This window comes from Rhinolophus sinicus, linkage group LG04 (assembly GCF_036562045.2).
Source record: "Rhinolophus sinicus isolate RSC01 linkage group LG04, ASM3656204v1, whole genome shotgun sequence".
In the NCBI taxonomy this organism is placed as follows: Eukaryota; Metazoa; Chordata; class Mammalia; order Chiroptera; family Rhinolophidae; genus Rhinolophus; species Rhinolophus sinicus.
Genome location: NC_133754.1, coordinates 119,859,044 through 119,874,575, shown reverse-complemented (window position 1 = coordinate 119,874,575; position 15,532 = coordinate 119,859,044). Strand labels below are relative to the sequence as shown.

The 15,532-nt window shown below is 42.4% G+C and overlaps 1 protein-coding gene across 2 annotated transcripts in view; it reads left to right on the top strand.

Annotated features, from left to right (window-relative positions):
- TEK (TEK receptor tyrosine kinase) overlaps positions 1-15,532 on the top strand; it is a 98,003-nt gene that overhangs the window by 762 nt on the left and 81,709 nt on the right. The gene's annotated exons all lie outside the window — the stretch shown is intronic.

Here is a 15,532-nt window from a genome sequence, read left to right as displayed (position 1 = left end):
CTGGTTTTACCTGCTTCAAAGAAAATCTTAAATAATTTTTTAAACACTGAAATTTATGCTGAGAATTATGGGGGCCCACTTAAGGCAGTGTACAGATTGTCATTTTTAAATGAGAGCTAAAAGTCTTTTCTATAGATTTCGTGGCTGTGTACTATTTTAATCAAAGCAGTCAAATTAGTCAAAATAGGTTTATTGTTTTTTTCTTATAGTTGGGGCCAGGGAGGTTAAAGCTATATCATTATTTTTATTGAAAACATTTGGCATATAGTAATTCATCTGCTGTATTTGGCCCAATGAAATGAAAGTTTAGGCAGTTACCCAGATCACTGGGTGCAGGACAGTATGGAGACCTGTTGCAGAGTCAAGGAATGGTTGGCTTGAATGTGTTGAGATTTAGTGTCTGCTGCTCAGATTCTCTAAATAGTGGCATGCCTCTCTAGTTTACTTACTCTATGGGCCACTGGCTGAAAGTGGTATCAAACCCTGGAGTGCAAATCATAACTCTAATCACCATCAATCTCTCCCCTTCAGTTTGAAAGCATTCTAGTGATTGTAATGGAAATAGAATTGATATTAGAAATGGGGAAAATTTATTGAACTTAATGGTGCGGGCTATATTACATTAATAGAATTTGATCAAAATATACACACGTATTTGATATATTATTTTTATATTTTTGTATATGTTTGAAATCTTAGTCAAAAACAAATCCCATAAAATAACAGAATTCTATGTAATTTGTTTATAGCTCTTCAGTTTGCTTTCAACAACCAATTTTATTGAGGTTTTAATAATATTTTTAAGACTAAGAATATGTAATAAAAATCGCTGAAAATGAAAGATTATCAGAAATGGTTTCAATAGTTATGTAGAAAGTGTTTATATTGATATAGAAATAATATTGTCCCCCCCCAATAATATGCATCTTTAAATGAAATAATCATCATGATTCCATTTTGTTTTGCTTTTTTTCCTGTGTAACATATTTATCAATGCCATGAAATCTGGAATTGATTCTAAACCAGGGATTATAGTAATCAAAGCCCAGGGCTTTATATTAATAGTTGTTCTGAGATACTTTTTAGGTTTAAATAATACATGCATAACTGTTTTAATTCATTCCTCTCTTCCCAAAATTGACCATTATAACTTAGAAAAGCTGTCATAAAATCAAACACACAAACAAAACAAAAACACAAAATCAAACAAAAAAGGTTATGTGGCCAAAAGAGTTGCTCCACGTTTAGACCTTAGTTCTCTGAAAACCCAACACTTATTTCAGCAGGGAGAAGCCCAGGGAGAGGGGTTTCATGTTCCTGTTCAAAAGAGAGGGTGACACTAACAAGGCTGGTTTCTGGGGTAGGTTTGTTGTGTTGAATCCTAACTTACATTCCCAGTCTAAGCCTCCATGGATGCGGATACCCAGTGTTTGGTAAGTGCCATAGCAAGGATCCACCACGATCACGTCTCCAGGCATGGAAGCCCATTCTTTAAACCAAACTCCACCGGTAGACAATAGTAATGGAGCATGGGACTTACATAAGGCTTATGGGTTTATCTCTCTAGTCAGTTGGTTGTTTCCCATTCCTTTTTCATGTGAACAAATAGAACTGAAAAATATGTCATATTTGCCTCAACAAAGGTGGCTTTGGGTGGCAGACGTCAACCCATAAGAGGGTTGAAAGAGGTATGTAGTTTTCAGAAGACTTCCCTCAAACCGACCTAGATTCTGGTAGTTCTCTTCCCAATTAAGAATCATGGCCAATTTCAGGTTACAAACAAGTTGCAAGAAACATACCAGCTTTTCCTTATCTCTCCATCATCACTAAACCAGGCTGCTCTTTTATAAAGAGTTGTATGTACAGAAAAACAAAATCACTCTGCTTTCTCATAGTATGTCCTATATGATCAACACTGATCCAATGGGAAGTCTATCAGCGTGCCTTCATTTCTCTTTCCTGTCTCATTTGGCATTTTAAATAAAAACCTGGATTCAGAGGTAGTGGATATGTTGTCTGGGATGGCAGAAGAAATCCCATTTAGGCTTTCCTCAGAGATATGGCAGGTTCCGTTCCAGACCACCACAATAAAGTGAGTCATACTTTTTTTTGCTGGTGGAGGGTTTTGCTTTCAATTTGTAAAAAATGCAACATCTGTGACGTGCAACAAAGCAAAGTGCTATAAAACAAGGTATGCCTGTATTAGGTCAGGAAGATGATTCCAGAAGGAACCTCATTAGGGCTGGTTTTGGAAGGATAGTAGCAAGTCTGACTAATCAAGGGTGGAGGTCTGGAAGCTGAGATCAGAGACACACCTGGGAATTATGTTCGGAGAGGAGTTTTGCTTTCTTCACAGATGCTCCCTCCTAAGCATTGCAGTTGTTGGGAAGTTTCTGCATTTCCTTTTCTGCCCTACCCTGGAGAGCTTCCTGTAAGAGCCTAGTTCTTTTAAGACATTCCTCCAGTAGGACAGAACTCTTCCAAATCCATCTCAGAAGACTATGCTATGTCCATTAGGGCATGAAGATGGGTGAGCGCCGAATTTGTCTCACGTTATCAATTCGTCTCCTGGGGCCCTACTCCTAAAAAGATGTGTGTGTGTGTGTGTGTGTGTGAGAGAGAGAGAGAGAGAGAGAGAGAGAGAGAGAGAGATTGTGTCACCTGCTTATTCCCTGTAGATGGGTAATTGGTTAGAACACAGAATCAGGATTCAAATAGATTTCTCTAGGCTGGAAGGGTGGACCCAACCCGAAGGATACCATTTCAAAATAGATAAGTGTCAAGTTATGCAATTGAATTCAATAAATAAGTTATGTTTGTTCAGTGTAAGAGAAACCTGGTTAGTTAAAAGTTCTAGTGTCACCAAATATCACCAAGTTTTGGTGACATGCAAAATTCATAGGAGCCAACACATGCTCTGCTTGCTAAAAAGGTAATGCACAAGCTGAAACAGTTTGCATTAGTAGAAGCATAAGGCCCAAATTAGAAATAGTAATCATTTCACTCTACTGTTCAGAGCATTTCCACTGAACACTGAAAACACTGAGAAATTTGACAGCAAACACAGTAGGGAAGAAAGAAGTTAAGTGCTTTAGAAATCATGTCACATGGGAATGTTGAGCCAGGAGAAAAGAAACTAATAGCAGTGTTTTTAAGGGTTTCCATATAGAAGACATCATAGAGTGACATTGTATTTCCCCAGATCTAGGATCCAGGGGTGGAGGGAGTTGCACAAAGACCGAGTTTGGCTTTACTTAGGAAAACCTTCTGAAAATTGGATCCACTCCCCCATGAGGAGTGAGGTCCCACACTGGAGAGCGTTCAGGCCCAGGCTGGGTGGTCATCTATTAGGAAAGTGAAGGGAGCTCTTGGAGGGTGGTGCTTACTGCCCTGCCTTTCACACCCTTGTCATTTCACTGTCTGTCTGCAGCTCCTCACTGATCACTTAACAGGTAGATAAGGGTTCAATGTCTTTCCCATGCAACCAAACTGGGTGTGTTTTCTGAATGTGGACCCACATGTAGTCATTTTACACTGAATTTGAACTCCAGACGCCTTTTGAGGAAAAAAAGCACATGCACATGGTGACTTCCTTTTGAAGCCACTGCTCAGTGGGACTGAGGCAGAGCTCCCTGAGAAGGCAGGAGAAGGAGTAAGAGAATGGATGGTGACGTTACAGACCTGGGTTAGGCCCAGATTCCATGGCCATGGACAAGTGACTTGATTTATCTAAGCCACAGTTTTCTCATCTTTTATGATGAGAATGTCTATTTCCCAGAGTCGTGATAGGCATCGTGTGATAACGCATGTAAAGTGTTTAACCAGTAAGAACTCTCTCAATAAAGGAAGCTAGTGTAATCCAAAAGGAAGTGTTGCTATGTACCTAGTGCTAGTTCAAGACGGATCACATCTTTTGCAGGGTGTAGGGGAGCCATTGCCACTCATAGAAGCAGGCTCTTTCTAAAGGGACCTCCACGTAGTCCAGTTCCTCACGTTTTGTGCTGGTCACTCCCCAGTTGACAAGCCAGAACAGTTGGCCTACTATCCAATGCGTTGCCTCACCTATCCTTTCATCCCCGCTCATGCCCCTTCTACTTCAGCCAGGCCCATCTCCACAATCGATGCATTCTTCCTCTTGGCTCTTTCTTGTTCATGCTGTTCCATCTGTTTGGAAATGACATTTTCTGTATTTACTCTGCAAACACAAATCAACTCCACTTGCCCAGGCCAAGTCTTCCTGATGATGCTCTTTCCCTACTTCTGAGTTCCCTTACCACACGGGCTGTGTCTTTGAGCTTTGGGCACATAGATGTAGCTGAATTAGCCTCTAACATCCTTGACAACAGAGACTATTTCTTTGTTATTCTCCATAGTGCATGTATTTGATGTTCAGTAATTTTATTGGAGTTTCATATGCCATCGTGAGAAATGCTGGTATGCTACAGCATACCTGAAAGAAGGAATGTTGTAGAAAGGGTTATAGCCACATTGAAATAATAATAATAATAATAATTGTACCAACAATAAAGCAATTTCATATATATTGCAAGTAGTATTCACTCATATCTTAAAAGGCTGCCTTATGTTAAATATTTGATGTAGATAAGGTCAAAAGAAAATCCTTCCTTAGGTGTGAAACAAAAAAGATAGACTTATGAAAGTGGGTTTAACCAGGACTTTACCTAATATTAGATATTGTACAATTGTTGAATACTACCCAAAAGATATGCATATGTTTTATTCAATAGCCATTTATTGAGTTATTGCCTGCCTATCATTCATTCATTGATTCATTCACCTATTTCAGTTAATGAAGACATACTGAGGACTTGCTTTGTGCTAAGTACTGTACTGGATGCCAGGAATGTAAAAAAGAATGAGTCATTTTTTCCCCTTGTTAAACTCACATTTTACTAGAAAAGATGAATAAAGGCATATGAATTATATGATGTGATAAATGATATAAGAGGGGTATATATAAAATCTATCTTTCCAAGAGCTACAAAATTTTTATTGGCTCCAATAAAAAAGAAAATGAAACTTTAAAATGTAAATTACATAAATATTTAGTTAAATGTCTAAAAACCTATGTCAACTTTTTTAATTGCTAAGTTTAGTATAAATTAGTAGTATTTTAAAATAATTTGTAGGTTTGATTTTTCTCACTTTGCAAGAACTCCTAATAGTAATGAATACTGCCAAAAATTATTACCAATTATAATTATGAGTTACTCATAGCCAAAAATGATTTTAAAACTAAGAAGATAAAAAGGGAAAGGGAAGAAAGAACTATCCATTAGAGGGAGAGAGAACACTCGCAGAAGTTGAGTGAGGCTGAAATGTAGGTTGGAGATGGAGAATTAAGGTTGGGGTCAGACTGGGAAGGGCCAGGTAGGCCATTTTCAGTATCTTGTACTTCATGCTGTACATGTTGAAATTTAGCATGGTGTTTGTTCTACCATGTCTGATTTATGTCTTGGAAAATTCGCTCTGATAATAGTGTAGAGGATGGATTGACATGCTAGACACTGTAGACCTGGACCAGTTTGGCTTCCCAATACTTCATGCAGGAAAGCCTGTATGTAGAGAGGGATTGAAAGTGTTTAGGTGGTGACACTGTAGGGGTTGGTGATTGGTTGCTTATGGGAAGTTGAGAGAGATGGGGGAGAATTAACGTTGCTCCAGAATTCTGGTTTGGGTACTGGGAGTGCCATTCAGTGTGCTGAAACATGGCAGATGGAACTGGATGGAGATGAGCTGAGATGGAGCAAGTATTCTGTACATGTTGATTTTTGAGGTTCCATGTAAAGGGGAATAGTTAGCAAAATTTGCATCTCTAGGTCTAAAGCTCAGAAGGGGATTGGGCAAGGGATTGAGACAGAACTCTTTGGTTTTATGGCAAGTGAAGCCATGGGTGTGAATGTATGCTAAGTTTTAAGTGAAAGGAAGAGAGAAAGGTAATAGCCAAGGGAATTGGTAGGAGAAGCAAATCCAATCAGATGCCTTTCCCGAGATTTTAGAGAATTGGTGCTGTGGTAGCTAAGGAAGGAGAGAGTTTTAAGAAAGGGACAGCAGAGTTTTAAGATGAGGGCAGCAGACTGACAGCCTCAGGGCCTGGCTGGGGCAAAGAGCCAGCTGCACTGATAGCATTAGGAACCCAACCTGGAAGGGATGTCAGAGGATCGGCTGGCATCACTCCCAGCCTTCAGGAAAGGGAATGTCTAAAGTTGCCTCCCTTATTTCTGGAATTTAAAACTGATAACCCAATTCCCACCAGTCTGGCCAGACTATTCCTTAACTCACATCACACGTGCAGAATGTTTTTTAGATTGAACCACACCTGCTTTTTTATACCTCCCCCCTCACTGCCCCCTTTTGTCCCTTCAGGAATCTGACTATCTTTCTCCCTGTGGTCCTTCCTAAAGGCTGCAGAGACAGGTGTGGGAAAGTGGGTCTGCCAGATGGACAGAGTCCTGACAGTTTACAACACATGTGTTGATTAGAGGGAGTGCATTCCCACTGCCTCGTGATGCTGTGTCTAACGTGGCATGGTTGTAACAAAGAGAGGGAGAAAATGTAAAGACTGGCCAAAGGATCCCATCACGCAGCCTGTTGAGGGGCACCGTGTGTGGCTGCTGTTTGCTCTCTGCTTGTTACAGACCCTTGCCCAGGGCTTGACCAGTGAGGTGTGTGCAGTGGTCACACCCATGTCAGTAGATCTGTCAGCTTTCCCGCTTTTGTTAGAGGGTGATATCATGCTTCCTGCGGGGAGCGCTGGAAGACAATGCTCGGCCACTTTCCTCCAGATACAATAGGCGGAGTCAGGAAGGCAGTATTGACATTGCTCGGGCTGGGGAGGCACTCACTGCTCTGCGGGGCCGTCGGATGGTGAACCAGCTTAACCTTGGCACAGAGGGCTTGGGTTGTGCAAGGCGTCTGGCAGCAGAGCCAAGGGGACTCCACCCTGGGAGACAGGAGTGCTTTAGACATCTGGGAATCTGGGATGGGCTTCAAATTCCGATCCCTCTGTCAAAAACAATCACAAAACAGTAATAGTATCAGCAATAAAAAAAAAAAAAGTCTACCCTAGGTGAATACCTCTGTTTACCAAGTGTTTAATATGACTTTTTTGTATCTCCCAACAGCCTGACACATTAGCTATTATTATCATTTTTTTAATAGATGGTGAAAGAGGCTCACAAAGGTTAAGGGAGTTGCCCTATGTTACAACGTAGTAGACATGCATTATTTTGGACTGTCTAACATCCCCATTTTTCAAGAGCTGCCATGATTTCCCTCTATGTGATTTTATAGGCCTGCCAACCACTGAGCACCCATCTGACAATAGCCATTGGTTCAGATGGAGAATGAGTGACCCCCGGGGTCAGTTAGACAATTTCTCTGGGAATGTATGAGCAAGATGTGTTCTTTGTTCAGTGAGGACACTACACCTGAAGCTGCCATCTTACCTGGATGCTTGAAGGAAGCCGGTCTTGGGTAGGAGAGCATGAGAACAATAACAGAGAGAACAGAACCAAGGCGGGCCCTCTGATATTATTTTAGCACTGGGTCCTGTGGTTTTAGATCAGAAACCCATCCTGTACCTTCCAATTATGGGATCCAGTCACTCTAACTTGCTTGTACTGTTTTGAGTTGGTTTTCGTCTCTTGAAAGTGACCCCATGGTCTCAGGAGGAAATGATGGAGACCAGAGTTAAGCTGAGACTGAAACTGAACCCAAATTCTGGGCTCTTTCAAATACTTCACTGTGCTATCTTCTAACTAGTGTTTCCTGGTCACGTCAGGCTGGTTCCTGGAAAACTAGGCTGATAACAGTATGTAATCATGTGGTTTGGGGAAGACCTTTAAAAAGCTACTACTTAAAAGTACTTAGTGTTGGTACATGACAACCACTCAATAAAATCAGATGGTCTTAATTGTTTGCTTATAAACAAAGCTGGAAACTGTGATGCGGCCTCATACCAGTCCTTTCAAAGCACATCTCCATCCATGAGGGCCGGTGCCTTGATGTCATGCCAGGTGGAACTCCCCATCTTCCCGTGGTGAAACTCAACATTGGTACACTAAGCATGGCCTTGTCTCCGGGACAAGGAGAGAAAAGCTTAGAGTTCTGCATCCTTGGACTTTTGTGAAAAATCTAGAGTGTCACATGGGGGAATTCCTTCCTGTGGCTCTACCAGCTGGCAAGATGGTGCTCCCTACTTTTCTCCTGCCAGCCCCCAATTTCCTCTTTTCTCTGGTCGGATTGAACAGATGATTTGTCTTCTGTTGGTGGCCACTTCATTTATCCCAAACCGAATTCCTTGCTCCTGGCAATTCACTGTGGAATTTTCAATTCCAAGTGGAATGTGCCTCACTTCTGCCTAAACTCATTATTAGATTTTTGGATCCATTCTGGATTGAGAGAGAGAGAGAGAGAGAGAGAGAGAGAGAATAGCTTCATGCCCATTTCATCACCATCTTTCCTCTAATTCCTCCTCCTCTTACTCTACATTCCTCTTGTGTCCAGCACCTCTTCATTCTAGGACACACTTTCTAATCTTCCAGGGTTGATTTAAACACCCAGCTCTTTACTATTCACTGCTACCAATGGAGAATCACAGAACAGGGTGGAGATGGTAGTTGGTTGTGGTCAGCACCTTTTCAGGAGCCAGTCTTTGCTTACCTCCCCAGGCGTTTTGAATTCTCCGTCCCTCATACTATGCTGGAGGTGTATTTCAGTCATTCCTGGCTCTTTGCAGTTTGGGACACATTCAAGCCTCCTGACCTTTGTGGATGCTGTTTCTTCTGCCCGGAATGTCCACCTCACGTTCTCTTCTTCACCTGTCTGACTTTCTGACTTATTCATGCTTCGAGGTTTATCTCAGGTGTTGTTTCTTCCGAGAAGTCTTCCTTAACCTCCTCCCATGGATGAGGGCCCTGGATTCCACCTGAGGCAAAGACATATGTGCAGGGAGATTGTCTGGTAAGCGATCCCAGGGAGCAAGAACAGTGGACCAGGTGACCAGAACTGTGCCAGGTGCATTATCGTGCTGGCCACTGCTACAGATGCCTGGTGCTGCAGACTTTCTCAGAGGCCTTCAGAAGTGAGACGCAGAACTGTTCACCTGTGAAGGAACAGGAGAGGCATTCATCTGTTGCTATACTCCCGCTTTGTTCGGGAGTTATGTAGATGGAAGGAGCTAGTGAGTTACTGCTGGGGTCCTGTGCTGTCATGCCAGAGAAAGTCCCAGGGGAGGAAGTGAGATACAGTTGGGTCTGGCTCACAGCTGGCGGAGGCCTGCACAGAAGTGGCCCCTGCAGCTGAGCTGGGATGGGGACGATTTGCACTGGTGCCCAAGAGGTGTCAGATACAGGCACCTTTGTGCTTGCTGCTTCGTGGTACTTAGAACATTAAATTACAAGTTACAGTTTACTTGTTGGTTTTACCTGTGAGGCTGTGAGCTTCCTTTGGCATTTCAATATTCTCAGCACCAGACACAGTATCCTGGCTGGCAGAGAAATGCTTTAATAAATGGTCTTCCATTAGATGAAATGTGCTGACTGATAGCTTGCCTGCGTGTGCTACATACACTACTGCTGGCCTGAAAGATGATTTTACTTGGTGCTTGAAAGCATCATTTTAGTTATAATATTTATTAGTATGTAGATATAGATATGTGTGTCTATGTATCATATCACTCATGTAATTTTATGAATATTTGGCTTAATATGAGGCTAAGGCAAAAAGACAAGCTAATTTAAAGAGAATGGTTAATAGAATAGTTATACAAGTAGCATGTAGGCTCAGCAAGAATCATGAAAGTAGTGTATAAATTCATGCAGTTTGGGAGACCCTGCTGTGACTGAGTGAGTTCTTTTAAGAGCTCATGTGTGTGTGTGTGGTTGTGTACATGTGTATGCACATGCATGTGTGTGCATGTGCCTGTGTTCAAATAAAAAATAGAAAAGTAATTTGGGCACATAATTAATATTCTCCTAGTGACATGAACAAAGTGAAAGAGGGTCTCATGATCAACCTGTCTCAAATGACTCTCTTGGACTCTAATCTTGCTTCTCCTGGGAAATCTGCAAAGAGGGCATTTGTTAATAAATTACAGACAAGAGCTCATTTATCCCTTGGGCATCCCTCAAAAAAGGTCCAGCAGCAAGCCAGAAAACCAGTGGGCAATGCCCACCAGGGGAGGAATGAGTGGGTCAGTTATGGTCATTCATTCAGGCTAACATTGACGGAGCCCTGTCTATGTACCGGGGATCTGCTCGGCATTGGGGTTACAAAGATGGTTAAGAGAGGGACCTGACCTCAAGTGGCTTGTAGTCTGGTGGGTGAGAAGTTCTGCTCTAATACAGACTGACATGTATTTAGTTATAATGCTTATTAGAGGACAGCTGGGAACATGGGAGCTGGGGTGAGTAATCCTTGAAGAGAGCATGGGTCTCGCCAGGAGGTGACATTTGAGAAGGATGATTAGGATTATGCTTTGTGAAAAATCAGGGGTGGGAGTTATGAGTAGAGGCGTTCTAGGCAGAGGGAAACGTGGAAAATGAGGAATAAAGAGTTTAAGAAACAGTCGTGCAGTCATTCTGTGTGGCAAAACTCTAGGGTACACGGAATAAAGCAGGGGATAAAGCTGGGAAGACAGGTTGGGAAGAAGGTAATTTGATTTAAGATGCGCTGAGTGGACAGAGACACTTCTGGGAGATGTTAGGATGCAGAATGAAGCTGTGTGAGGGAATGACAGTGCCCAAGAAGAGGACAGTGGGGGTGATATGGGTAGAGGAAGACGAAACTGAAGGCATTCAAGAGACAAGCTAAAGGAGGAGGGAATTTTAACTATATCAAAAATTGCAGAGGCGGAGTAGTATAAGGAAAGGGACTAGAGAATGTGGCTACTGGGTGCTGTTGCAAAGCATTTTTAGTGGATGGGCAGGGCTGAGAACTAAGCCAAATGGTTGAGAACTAAGTGGGAGGAGAGGACTGAGGTTGAGAACTAAGTGGAGTAGGTAAGCAGAGATGCCTTTCTGAGAGATGCCCCATGTGTTGGCAGGTTCCTGCATCCATGTGCTTTTCTGTGAGCTTGATTCTAGGGAGATCTGGTAGGTGAAGGAGTGAGGTCCTCTCTGCCATGTCTGGATCAAGGTCCTAGGAAGATATGCAGAAGTTTGAAGGAAGTAGGAAAAGACCTCTTCCATCACAGATACTCTCCCCTTCTCCTGGGCATGGTCCCCAAATTAGGGAATTATTTTAGTTTCACAAACACATGGTAATGGAGGTAGATGTTTTGCGCTGTTACTTAGAATAACTGTTGAAGACTTAAAATATTATCTAGTCCAGTGTTTCCGAAGTGTCTTCACAGAATACTAATGCCAGAAGAATCACGGAATTCTTTTTCTAAAAATATGTGGAGCTAATGTTTCATACCTCAGAAATGCTGATTTGATTCAACCTGCTCATTTTACAGATGCTGACAATGAGGTCCAGGGAGTTCAGCACTTAGCTCAAGTTCATCAGAGGCTAAGTTTCTTCACATTACTAGATAATATAGAAGGCAATGTAAATTAGAGATTAATTCACATACTGTATAGTCAGACGGCCAGGGCTTGCATTCCAGCTTCATCATTGTATCGGTTAGCTATGGCTGTGTAACAAAGTACTCCCCTAACTCAGGAGCTAAGCCAATGTTTGTTATCACTCACATGCCTTTGGGTCATTCGGGTTTGGCTGATCTATGCTGAGCACATTTAGGTGGTTCTGCTTCAGGCTATAGCAGCTGGGGCAGCTCTGCTTCTTGCTGCAGGTATGTGGGTGGTCTGGGTGACTCTGCTCACATGACCTCCCCCTTCTTGGCTCAGCAGGTTACCCACAGTGTGTTGTTCTCATGGTGATGTTAGAAACACCAGAGGGCTAAGTAGAAACAAATAAACAAGTGAGGCTTCTTAAAGTCTGGCATGCTATCATTCCCTAAGCTGTGGGTCATGTCCAAATTTCAAGGGCTGGGAAGTACAGTCTGCCCATGATGAGACCAAAGCAAGTATATGGATACAAGGAGGATTGAAGAGTTGGGGCCAAGAATTCAAGCTAATACAACCACTACTGGTTTGTGCTGTGGTGCAAGTTAGTTGGTTTCATCTGTCAAATACGCACCATAATAACACCTTCCTCTTGGGTTTTTCAGGGTGCGGGGGAAATGGGGGATTAAATCAGTTCATTCATGTAAATCATTTAGAAAAATGCTTAAATTTAGACAACACTAAGTAAATGTTAATATTGTTACTATTTTTATCCACTCAACCATCACTCTCAGGGCATGATGGAGGATATTGGGGGTCTTTGTGACCAGAGTGGCTATGGGACTTCGTGAATTGGCCCAGCATCAGCCATTCTCCACCAGCAGAAGGGCTCAAAGGAGTAACCTTCTGAAGAGCCCCCAAATTACTCATTTACGAATTCCTTTCTTTCTCTTAGAAGTGCATAATTGCCACAGACATAAGGCCCTGAAAGCATGGGCTTCCTTTGTGCTGCCTGGCCCTGCCAGCCCCCTCCCCCTGTGTAGCTCACACCCAGAATCATCAGTGCGTTTCACACAAACTTTCTGCCAAGAGGTGTGGAACTGGAGCCAGAAACATGCAACAGCTGCAGAAGCTCAGCCACAGTCACCACAGTCAGAGACCTGTAGTAATCTCCTAACAGGCCTAGCTAGACAGACACAGCCCTGACCACCGAGTGACTCGAGTATGGCAGCCATCAGCAAAGTGTGATTCCAATGTGAGTAATACATGAATTCAGCCAGCTGCTTCTGGAATCAAACAAAAAACAGTGTTGTTGCCAATGGGGGGGGGTGTGTGAAAATCACCATTAATTGCATCACTCTTTTCCCATAAAGGCTGGGGAGAGCCAGTGACTCAGGCGAACTTCTGTTACAGGCCCTCTTTTCCTCTCCTAGGGATCACTTTGTGATGGAGCACACAGCTTATAACCAAGCCTCCCTTTTCACCTTAACCAGGTGGTTATAATCATAGGCTATGGGGGCAGCTGGAGCCCCACTCTACAGTGTGATAGCTGTGAGACCTTGGGCAAGTCATTTCACCTCCTTGTAGAATGGGGATAATATTACCCACACTAACGTGTTGTGAGGATTACATGATATAAACAGATCAAATGCTTAGCAAAGTACAGGTTCATAAAAACGCTCAATAAATATTAGCTATCACTATCATTTCTTATGTCTCCCTATGCCCTAGAGCAGGGGTGTCCAAACTGCGGCCCGCAATCCATTGTTAATTGGCCTGCAGCAAATTCCAAAAATATATTTAGTTTACTTAAATAAACCAGGTGAGGCAATATGTACTTCACCTCGAGTGAGTGGCCCGGCTGTTTGTGTATTTTACCACATATGGCCCTTGGTGAAAAACATTGAAAAAAGTTTGGACACCCCTGCCCTAGAGGTATTGATCCTAAGAGCCCATCTCCAAGAATCTGTGTAAATGTTATTCTTTTCCACTTATCCCGTTTAAACATATCTCATTCCTTCCCAACCCATCTCTTCTATGAGTAGTTTTTAAGCTCCTACTCTGTGCCCAGAACTGGGTCAGCGTTTATCATGATGAATAAAATAAAGTTGTTGCTGCTAAGAAGCTGCTGTTGGGGTGTGAGTTGCAGACAGACATACAGTAACCTCTTGTTATTCATAGTCATGTTCTATCACAGTGTGAGATTCCTAAATGTTGCAACATTTTTTTTAAGCGATCAATACATGACCCAGTTTTGTGCGTGTTTCTATTTAAAGACAAATCATGTAATATCTGTGGCTGCTTCATCAGCACTGTAACTCCTGCCTGAACAAAACTTACCTAACACACGTGTTTTCTCCTAAGGCACATTGCAGCATCCTTGTGCTTAGGAAGATTAGATAGCAATTCAACACTATGCTTGGGGGGCACTTTAAATGGTGAAATTGCCACCAAAAACACAAAAATGTGAAAAAGTGGCACTAACTATACCACAAAAGAAACACTGGTTTACAGTATGAGGGATACCTTATTTCACTTCAGTTGGTAACCTACCGTGTTTCCCCAAAAATAAGACCTACCCCAAAAATAACCCTTAGTTAAGATTGTCAGCCAGACCGACGCATTTAGTATGTTAGGACGATGTTCCAGAAGAAGATGACATGACTGTATTTGAATAAATGTAGATTGTTGTACGTGAATAAAGAAGACATCGCCTGAAAATACGCCCTAATGCATCTTTCGGAACAAAAATTAATATAAGACCCAGTGTTATTTTCAGGGAAATACAGTATAAAACCCCATCTTAGTTTTGGGAAAACACGATAGCATCTGAGGACTCAGGGTTTTCTCTGCTCTGCATGTGTTCAAATGACCGGGAAGCTATCATGAGTATCGATTTTGAGCTTATAAATAAACTCTAGGCAAATTCTCAGACATGGAATCAACAAATAATGAGGATAGACTGTTTATACAAGGGAATAAAGTTTCCATAGAAGTCAGGACAAGCCCAGGAGAGAGAAACGGATTCAGTCTGAGGCAATCAGGTTGCACTGATCAGATCAGACGGTAGAGAAGGAAGCATGGAGGGATGAAAGCCCTGGGTGCAGCCAGATTAGCTAGATTGGGGCTAGTGGGTGGAGGGATTTCTGCTTCCAGCACTGTGCTGTGTCGCCCAGATTGTACTGGTGCCCTAAGCAGGCCTCTTCTCACCCACATCCATTCAGAAGCAAGACCTAGCACTCGGAGATGCCAGACAAACGTTAAACGACTCCACTTCGTAATGTTAGTGAGCAACAAAGAGGTTTTAGTCGGTCAAAGGAGAAGACAATGTGTGTTGTACACTGTGCAAAACTTAAATTCACGAGTAGACATCTCTCTGCTCCTCTGGCTAAGTTCCTCTCCAGCTCCCAGCCTCCTCATTTTTCCTCCTTTTCTCCTACTGCCTCCACTAGTCCAGGCAATTCCACTTTCACCCCCACTCTGCAAAACAAAGGCCAGCTCCTTAGCCAAGCCCCCTCCTCTGGAATCTTAGCACGAGCCCTGGACTACTACTCAAGTATGGATTTTGGGCGTTTTTTACTTTACCCTCTCTTCCCTACTCCAAGAGGCTTATCCAAATATTCACTCAGAAAAATACTTTCTCCATATTTTGGAATAAGCAATAAAGAAGTACAAGGTCCCAGATGAGTTACCACTCCCTCTCACGGCCTCTGCTAGTTGTTCCTGGCAGAATAAGTATTTTCTCATCTTAAATGCATGATCCACAGTTTCTGCAGTTTTCTGACACTAGTAGCCCGGGCCCGAGCCATACTAGAGATTCAATAAATGAATAGGTTTGCACTAAACTGATGATTTTGGGGAAAGAGACATCTTGGTAATACTTTCCTCCACAAAATGATATGTAATTCTAATTATTGTAGTTTTCTTATATATTTCACAGCAAGGTTTTATAATTTTTATCACACTAAGTTCTAACCATCTCTCCCTAATAATTCTCATGA